Raw genomic sequence first — 9,112 nt, 5'->3', positions numbered from 1 at the left:
AAGCGAAATTTCACGGATGTTGAAGTGGAGACACTTGTGGGTGAGATGGAGGCCCGAAAAGTAGTTTTGTTCGGCGGTCACGGGATTGGGATCGCCAACAACAAAAAGCAGAGTGAGTGGCAACATGTTGCTGCAGCAGTGAACTCTGTCAGTAGCACGGAGCGCACAGTCCCAGAATTAAGGAATAAGTGGTCTGACATAAAGTTACATATTTTTATGTAGCCTACCAATAAATCGTTATGGTCCCTAAAGACCCTCTCCCTCCGAATCCTGCCATTTGCATGGTCCGCCAGAAGTGCCATATGGTGCAGCATTACCACGGCGCTCACCTCTGTATTTATAGGGTTAAGGTAATAAGACTGACCGAGAACACCTTGGATAATCAGTTTGTAATCACCCACATAAAATGTTCTTGAACATAACCCCTTTTTAATGCCTGATTTGTCATGAAAAGCATCAAGAGTAACGGACAACGATTGTGATGAGGAGTGTGGCTTGGTTTTGCACACTTGGGATTTAATTGACATTTGATTATGTGTTTACAGTGTCACATAAAAATATTATGTTATTGACACATGTTTGACAGATGCTTTATTCTATGCAGTCGCGCCGTCAGTGGACAGTATGGAGTGACGGGATTAAATATAGAGATTTTTCTTTTTATTTCTGTTCTAAGGGGATGTTTCTGGAGCTATAACTGAGAAATAACGCAGTTGACTTAAATTATTCTGATTACATCGATTAAACGCATGATACGGGTTGAAATTAAATTTATGAAGGGCAATGATAAAACATAATCGTTCTTCTCACTCTACAATTCTTCTGTCTGACTTCAGTTCACCACCACACCATCTGTGTCGCCTTTTCCTCCAAACCATGCGTACGCATGGGTCAGAGTTTGCTTAGGGCTGCGAACATTCTCCCGTCAAGTTGGTTTTTATAGATCACAACCTTGGCGTGGAAAGTCACGTACGCCAATTTCAGCCCCGTTTTGTGCGTACGCAACGGTTATAAATGAGACCCCAGATCCCTCAAAATTTTACTTAAGTACTGTACTCAAGTAAATGTACTCCGTTACTGTCCGGCTCTGACTATAGCTTTTTAACAAACGTATTTACAAGCGGGAAACTACACCAAAGGTATAATATGGCTAAAGCTATAATGGAGGTTGACGTCTCGTAACAGTTCTGTTACCGCTCTCGTGCAGGGTTCCGCATTATATGGCCAGCCGGACATATCACATGATATAGGCTAAACTCTGAAAATCAGAGGTATTTGAATACAAGCTATGATCACAGATTCTGTGATTTAGCCTGTATCTGGGGGACGAGATCGAACAGCAAAACAACCATGGAAACAAAGGTGTTTGGTAGCGGGTACTCTTACACCTCAGAAAGTAAGCAAGCTAGAAACATACAGGGCTCACAACAAAACGGTCGAGCAAACACATTTTTACAGAGACTATCAACATCAAGAAGGCCACGAGGACTTTGCCGAGGAAACTTCTAACAGAATAATACCAACATCAGCATTGATCGCAGTGGTGCCAATTGAAGTTTGCTATTGCAAAAAAAATGCAGGCTGTAAAGCTTGATACAAATGAATATCACTTACCTCAAAATGGTACCCAGTTTTCTCTGTCCATTCCCCAGGATCTATCCTTTCTGCAAGATCTCTGTATTGTGCAACTAATCAGAAAGAAACAGTAAACCCCTGGTGCACTCACTATCATCTCGTCTTTATGATGGCATATGAATGTGACTGTCCTAGTGTAAGGTCCACATGGACATGACCTTATAACATAAAGCAGGGGTGTCAAACATATGGTCCAGGGTTGAAACCACCCCTTTACATCATTTCATGCGGCCTGATCTCAAACGCTTGAATAATAATTGCAGCTCTGTGGCCTGCTTGAAATCAGTTTTAATGATTCACAAAATAATAATTGCAATTCCGCAACACAACTCAGGCAGGTCGGCATGCACGGCATGTCACTATTGAACTCAACTATGGTGCAAAACGGAACCGTTTAGCGACAGGAAAGGAAGACGAGATGAAGTGGTGAGGAATTTAGAACACAGACGTATTGGGACTGTGATTGATATGGCCAGAAACCAGACAGTTTATGGTCACGCATGTAGACGAGACGAGGCATGGCGGCCCTCTGAGGAAAAACATAGTGCTCATGTGGCCGTGCTAAAAATTTGTTTGACACCCCAGAAATAAAGGAACTGAACCACTGAACTGAACACTGTAACGTCTATAATGCCGCGTTTCCACTGCAGGGTGTGGAACGGATCGGTTCGCAAAGGTGCGGTATGGGTTGCGTTTCCACCCCCAAAAGTGGGCGTGACCCGGACTTAGCTGTACCCGTTTTGGCCTCGTTTTCAGTACTCCTCCGTTGGGGTACTGAAAACGAGACGAGACGCCTGAAAGGGTCCCGGGAAATTCTAGCTACACACCCCCTCCGTTGATTGGTCGACAGATTCATCACTTCCGGGAGACGTGGGGATAAAAACAAACAAACAGTAGCCTCGAGGTATTATTCTTTACAATTAACATGTTGCGTAAAACGCTTGCTTGGGTGAACAAGGAGGTGGAGACGTTCGTCTGCATTCTTGGGGAGGAAGACGTTGTTTACGATGTTTACGTAGCTGCCGCGGTGATCGACATCCCACCTACCTTAAACGGTACTGTCGGCGGTGGAAACGCGACCTCGGAACTGAGCTGGGCTATACCGCCCCCTCCCTACCGCACCTTTGCGAACCGAACCGGTTCATTCGGTTCATTTATCATTCGGTTCATTTTATTTCTTTTATTTGTTACGTTTTTCCCTTCCTGTAATATTTTTTTTTCAATATCAGCCTGTTTTGTAGACATCCACGATTACAAGCTAAAGAGACGGCAAGATATATACTGTAAGTGCTAAAATTATTAATGGTTAAAATACACTTTGATCGTGGCTCCAAGCGGGATCTATTTGGAAATAAAGTGCAGACAGAGGCAGAATATTTTAAACAAAACTGTAAAAAACAGTGACAGTGAACAGAGTAAAGGTGGCAAGTGGTGGTATGTGGGGATGTTCTTAGAAATGAATCCATGAAACCATCGCATCTCAAACGTCATCTTACAACCACCGAACACAGAGCCTCCTCATTACCCTTATTATTTTATATAATAATTCCCCTAGAGGAACTCTACTCCTCTTCTCCTTGACATTATGTCACCTGATGGACCAGCTCGTGGGCGATGACGCTCGCCACCCTCTGCTTGTTGTAGGAGGAAGACTCCTCCTCGTCGTACAGCAGGTTGTTCTCTCGGTAAGTGATCAAGCCCCAGTTTTCCATGGCACCCGTCCCAAAGTCAGGGATGGCAATCTTATCTGAATAATGATAACAAAGTGTAGATGAAAGAAGGAAGTGATTAGGGATTTCTATCAGGGGTTAAGGTGAGGTGTTAATGGCTTTAACTACGATCATGAAAAACATTGAGCAGTGACTGTCCTGAGATTATCATCATGAGTAGGCTATGTAGGTTTTCTAGGATTTTCTGTCTGGTATTAATAAAGTATTATGATTGATTCCCTCATAATAGGAACTATTAACCCAATGCTATTGGTTGGCATGAATTGGAATTGTCCAACTACAAATATCTAAACGTAGTATTTAGTGTTCTGTCTATAGTTGCCAAACCAATAGAGGGCAGCTTGCTATATTTTTTAACCATTAGGATCTATTTGTGTTATGGTCTAAAGTTACACAAGGAATACAATGCATACAATGAAATGCATTAATTGTTTTTTAATATGGCATCCATTAATTGTACTCATTCTTTATTCAATATATTATTTTCACATTTATAATTTAATTATTAATAAATAAACATTATCTACACATGAGGGAGGAGTGCATACTTATGCCAATAGCTGGGATGGTAATACAATTGTTTTAAATTACCTAGTTTTCCTATGGAGTACGTCATGTTGAAATATTCCTCAAAATAGTCAAAGATTATTTTGGTGGTGTTGGCTGCGTAATCTGCTGTTCTGATCTGGCTCGGCTGGGCATACATCCTTAGCTGTGAACAAAAAATTAAACAGGACAGAAATGTGTGAATGCGTATGTGTGTGTGTGTGTGTGTGTGTGTGTGTGTGTGTTACTGCGTATCCCTGCATGTGCATTGGCCTTGTGCGATTATTGTCACTAATTACAAAAGGACTAAACTAATTTCAAAATAAACATGGCATCATCACCTCCAGGAGTATGACAGACTCCCAGACCATCAGCCATGGGGACATGATCCGGTTACTACCTTAAGGCCTCCCTCAGCTCTCCTCCAGCCCTTAAGGCCTCCCTCAGGTCTCCTCAGGCCCCTTAAGGCCTCCCTCAGCTCTCCTCCAGCCCTTAAGGCCTCCCTCAGGTCTCCTCCAGCCCTTAAGACCTCCCCTCAGGTCTCCTCCAGCCCTTAAGGCCTCCCTCAGGTCTCCTCCAGCCCTTGAGGCCTCCCTCAGGTCTCCCCTAGCCCTTAAGGCCTCCCTCAGGTCTCCTCCAGCCCTTAAGGCCTCCCTCATGTCTCCTCCAGCCCCTTAAGGCCTCCCTCAGGTCTCCTCCAGCCCTTAAGGCCTCCCTCAGGTCTCCCCTAGCCCTTAAGGCCTCCCTCAGGTCACCTCCAGCCCTTAAGGCCTCCCTCATGTCTCCTCCAGCCCTTAAGGCCTCCCTCAGGTCTCCTCCAGCCCTTAAGGCCTCCCTCAGGTCTCCCCTAGCCCTTAAGGCCTCCCTCAGGTCTCCTCCAGCCCTTAAGGCCTCCCTCATGTCTCCTCCAGCCCTTAAGGCCACCCTCAAGTCTCCTCAGGCCCCTTAAGGCCTCCCTCAGGTCTCCTCCAGCCCTTAAGGCCTCCCTCAGGTCTCCCCCAGCCCTTAAGGCCTCCCTCAGGTCTCCTCCAGCCCTTAAGGCCTCCCTCATGTCTCCTCCAGCCCTTAAGGCCACCCTCAAGTCTCCTCAGGCCCCTTAAGGCCTCCCTCAGGTCTCCTCCAGTCCTTAAGGCCTCCCTCATGTCTCCTCCAGCCCCTTAAGGCCTCCCTCATGTCTACCCCAGCCCTTAAGGCCTCCCTCAGGTCTCCTCCAGACCCGTAATGCCTCCCCGTGACGTGCTCTGAGGTTTGCTCCAGGTTCCTACAGACCTTTCAGAACCAGGTGCCCCCTCCCCCCTCAGAATTTAGGTATTGCTCAACTGCCTCAATTCGGTTTTTTGTCCTGGGCCCTGGACCAAGCCAACATCACTAGATGGGTCTCCTACCCCCTCGACCACCCCTCATAGAGACCACGGGTAACGCTCTCTCCTGGCTTCAGCCAGGTTTCCCCAAACAGGTTACTGTCTTCCCTGCCCCAGTCAAACAAGGCATGCTCCAAGGTTCTGTGCTTGGAGCTCTCCTTATAACCAAACACATGCTTCCTCTTGGTGAAATCATCAAATCAGCCATTGTAACATGGCCTCAGTTACAACTGCTCCACCGATGCCTTGGTACAGAACCCTACCAGCCCTTCTCAGTTAACATCGACATGCATTGGGGGGAGCTTCTGTTAGAGTTGGCTGTAGAAGCTCAAAAGCATTTTTTCACCCTACATGGTGTAAACCTTTTATTATCTGTCCTCTGAAACATTTCTGATCTGTTTCACATTAGCATTGCAGGGTGTATGAAAAAACAAAGACAAACTCACTGGAACGCCTTTTGCAGAAATTCTCTCCACATGGTGAAATTGGTGCACAGCAAAACAAACTAGATAGGTACTCATTGTTACCGACTTCTCAAATGTGGTTTTAATTTTGTTGTTGGGCAGTGCTTCTCTCGTCCCCTGTAATATCAAGGACAAAGGGTAACTGGCAATTTCATAATCCAATGAGCTTAATACAAAGAGGCAAACCAGACATTTTTCCACAAATGGTAAAACTGGGTGTTTTTGAGTCTTCCTTCTATGTAAAATGAGCAGCAGACTGACTGATATCTGTGTAGCATTAAAAGACAGAATAACCTATTCCGTCTTTTAATGCTACACAACCATATCTCTATTGAGGTTATAAGGTACCAGATAGAAGTTTTTTTATTGAAACATACAGTTCTTTTCTCTAAACAACTGTGTAATGCGAGAGTAGAATGTCTTCTCCTGCATTACCCTGTATGTTGGCCGTCTAGGACTATAGGCTGTTAAATGAAACAGAAACAAGAAATATATAAAATGTTGGTATCAAGAAATCAAACATCCTGGCCTATAAAGCACACAACGGTCACTGAAACATACTGGTCAGGGTGAGTAAATAGCAGAATTTGAGGAGAGGATGAGATGAGATGAGATGAGATGATGATGAGGATCTTTTATTAAAGGTTTAACCTCACAGTTGTACCTTTTGTGGCATGTTGGAGAGAGCATTATAAGTATGGTCGTGTGTGATGGAGATTTGATATGTAGACTTTTTGTTGGGTTCATCGAAGCAAGGGAACGACTTGCGGGCATCCGTAGGCTTGTGATCGGTCGCTGCAATCTTTCTAATACACAAAATAAAAAATAAAAAAGTCTTACTGGTAAGGCAATAAAATAGGGATCATGCCATTCTGGATAGTCACACGATTCACACTCAACATATGATTAGCACTTTAGTAGAATTGATTTCAGTTCACAGCGTGTGGTGTACCTGCTTCATTACCAGGTATGTAAGATAACCATATTTCTATATTTTTGTAGCATATCTGATACTACTTTGATGACTTTTAGCCTATTGTGCTGAGTTGTCAAATGTATATCAATGAACTCACTTGACAATCCCATCTTCTGTATAGATGACCCTGTAGAACCCAACCACCGACCCATTGAGCCATCCACAAAAGTCCAGGCTAAGGATGTACATCTCCCCTGGACCAGTGGCGGGCAGCTCCTCTGTGGCCTCCACTGGGTCACCAGCTGCAGCATTGGGACTGCTGTGACAAATGTCTCCCGGATGTGGAGCCACAGGTGGCGGGTGGGCCGGCTCACCTCCAGATGGATTGCCACACTCCCCTGGTAGACATCCGTGATCAGGTCGGGCAGCAGATGGAGGTCGTAATGCACAGGCTTCACGTAATCAGGGAGACGGAAATCCCCCCAGCCCCCGCTGGAGTCATTCCAGGGCGTGCATGGTCCCCTTTGGACGGGTGGCGGTACAGGCCCGGTGGTGGGCTCTGGAGGCTCTGCGCTGGGGTCGACTACAGAGCACGGGGGGCGGCTGAGACCCACACCCAGACCCACAGCCACAGCAGAAGCCACGACAGCTAGGCAGATGAAGGCTACATGCTTACCACGAATACAGTGGGGCTTGACCGGCTCATCCTGGTCCATGCGCTCCATCATTCAGTCTGGGTTGAAAATGTAGAATAGAGGGACTTAAAGTTCTTTTAACAGGTGTGCAAAGTTCAATGATATCTCATGTAGTACAGCCCCTGACACACACACACACACACACACACACACACACACACACACACACACACACACACACACACACACACACACACACACACACACACACACACACACATACACACACACGCACACACTCAGGGACACAAAATATCAAATTCTACTCACAGATGCATGCAGAGGGAGTTAAACTTGAATAAGTAGTTTAAGATGTAGGCTTATCTGTGCAAAATCCATCTGTGCAATATTCAACATCCACCAGAAAGTAAAACTCCAACATCCACCTAAAATAAACGTGACACTCGTGACTCCGCCTCTCATCTATGCTCATCCGCGGGTGTATCTCCCAAAGTGCATCTAACATGTCTTTCAGGTCCCGTCTTTAATAGGTCCATGGTCCGAGGGTGGTTTCAAATAAAACCAGACCTATGCGGTTTTGCGTTAGGATTCGTGTGGACGCCTGAAGCAACGTTAGAGTTGTGTTGAAAGTTACAGGTTTTTTTTTAAATTATTTTTGTAGCTTTGAATACAGCCCCTTGGTCAATTTAATTGCTAACTCTACATTAAAAAGTATTTCAACTCAATCTAAAAGGTTAAACAACTACTTTCTCCTCCTAAACTTGAATGTTTTTATACACCCGACTGGCTGGATGCGCGCAGGCTTGATGCGCTCCACTTTTTTTTGTGGAGAACCAGCGCCTTGAATATGTAGGTACTACAGCGTTTGTACAGCTCATTGCGTTTCCCCAATGAGTCCGTCTATACGTAGATATTCCTGAAACGCATTAAAGGAAAACGGAGGGGGAAAGATCGTTTTCGCCTTGTTACTTAGGCTACTATTGGTTGCTATTTAAGGGGCGCCCCAGTGTCTCCGCTTGGACGTCCCTTAGAGAGAGCATGGCCACTTCCAAAACCTCTCTCTCGCCACACATCATCCGAAATGCCCTATGAATGGTTATGCAACCTAATCCCACCATAAGATGGTCAAGGTTGACCGGGACCTCTCGGCAGCAGACCGATTCAATGGCAGTGTCCATGCTCCGGCAGCACCCACACGCACACCAGTCACATCGAGAGCTGGAATCTGAAATTGATGCCTCTCCACCGGGTGGCAGTCGGACACTACAGGCATGTACCTCACAGGCTCAAACGCGTTACCAGCCATAATAAAATCACTATTTTCCACGGTGGAGTGTAGAAGACATTTGCGTGTCTGCAGCAACGACCTAGTCCTACCATGCCAGTGACGTCATCGGCGCTCTAATACTAAAAGACACATTTTCTTTTGTTGCTAAAAAAAAGCTATCTATTAATTTAAAAAAAACAATTTAGTGTCTTTTTTTTATAATGGTCATATCTAACACGTTATCGATGTTAATTATTTCAGTTCAGTTCATCTTTAAAATGTTGACATTTTCAGATACATCGACATAGCTTCGAGTTTTCCTGTTGCCTCGACACAAAACAACATGTGATGGATAATCCAAGAAAACGCTCACGAGTATGGGAGAAGTTTGAGTTTATTGCTAATAATCTTAAACACGACTCGCACTGATCGTTGTAGGCCTAACTGCAATAATAGAGCATCGCCTAACTATGACGTGAATTAAATTGTGGGAATCGAACCCCGGACGTCTGCATGATTGGTGCCACGATACCATTC

The 9,112-nt window shown here is 45.2% G+C and overlaps 1 pseudogene; it reads right to left on the bottom strand.

Moving 5' to 3' along the window:
* Window positions 1-3,209: 3,209 nt before the first annotated feature.
* LOC115544228 (glutamyl aminopeptidase-like) lies at window positions 3,210-7,377 on the bottom strand (annotated as a pseudogene).
* Between the last annotated feature and the right edge of the window lie 1,735 nt (window positions 7,378-9,112).

This window comes from Gadus morhua, chromosome 5, assembly GCF_902167405.1.
Source record: "Gadus morhua chromosome 5, gadMor3.0, whole genome shotgun sequence".
NCBI lineage: Eukaryota > Metazoa > Chordata > Actinopteri > Gadiformes > Gadidae > Gadus > Gadus morhua.
Note: the sequence above shows the minus strand (reverse complement) of the source record. Positions and strands in the feature narration are given on the sequence as shown.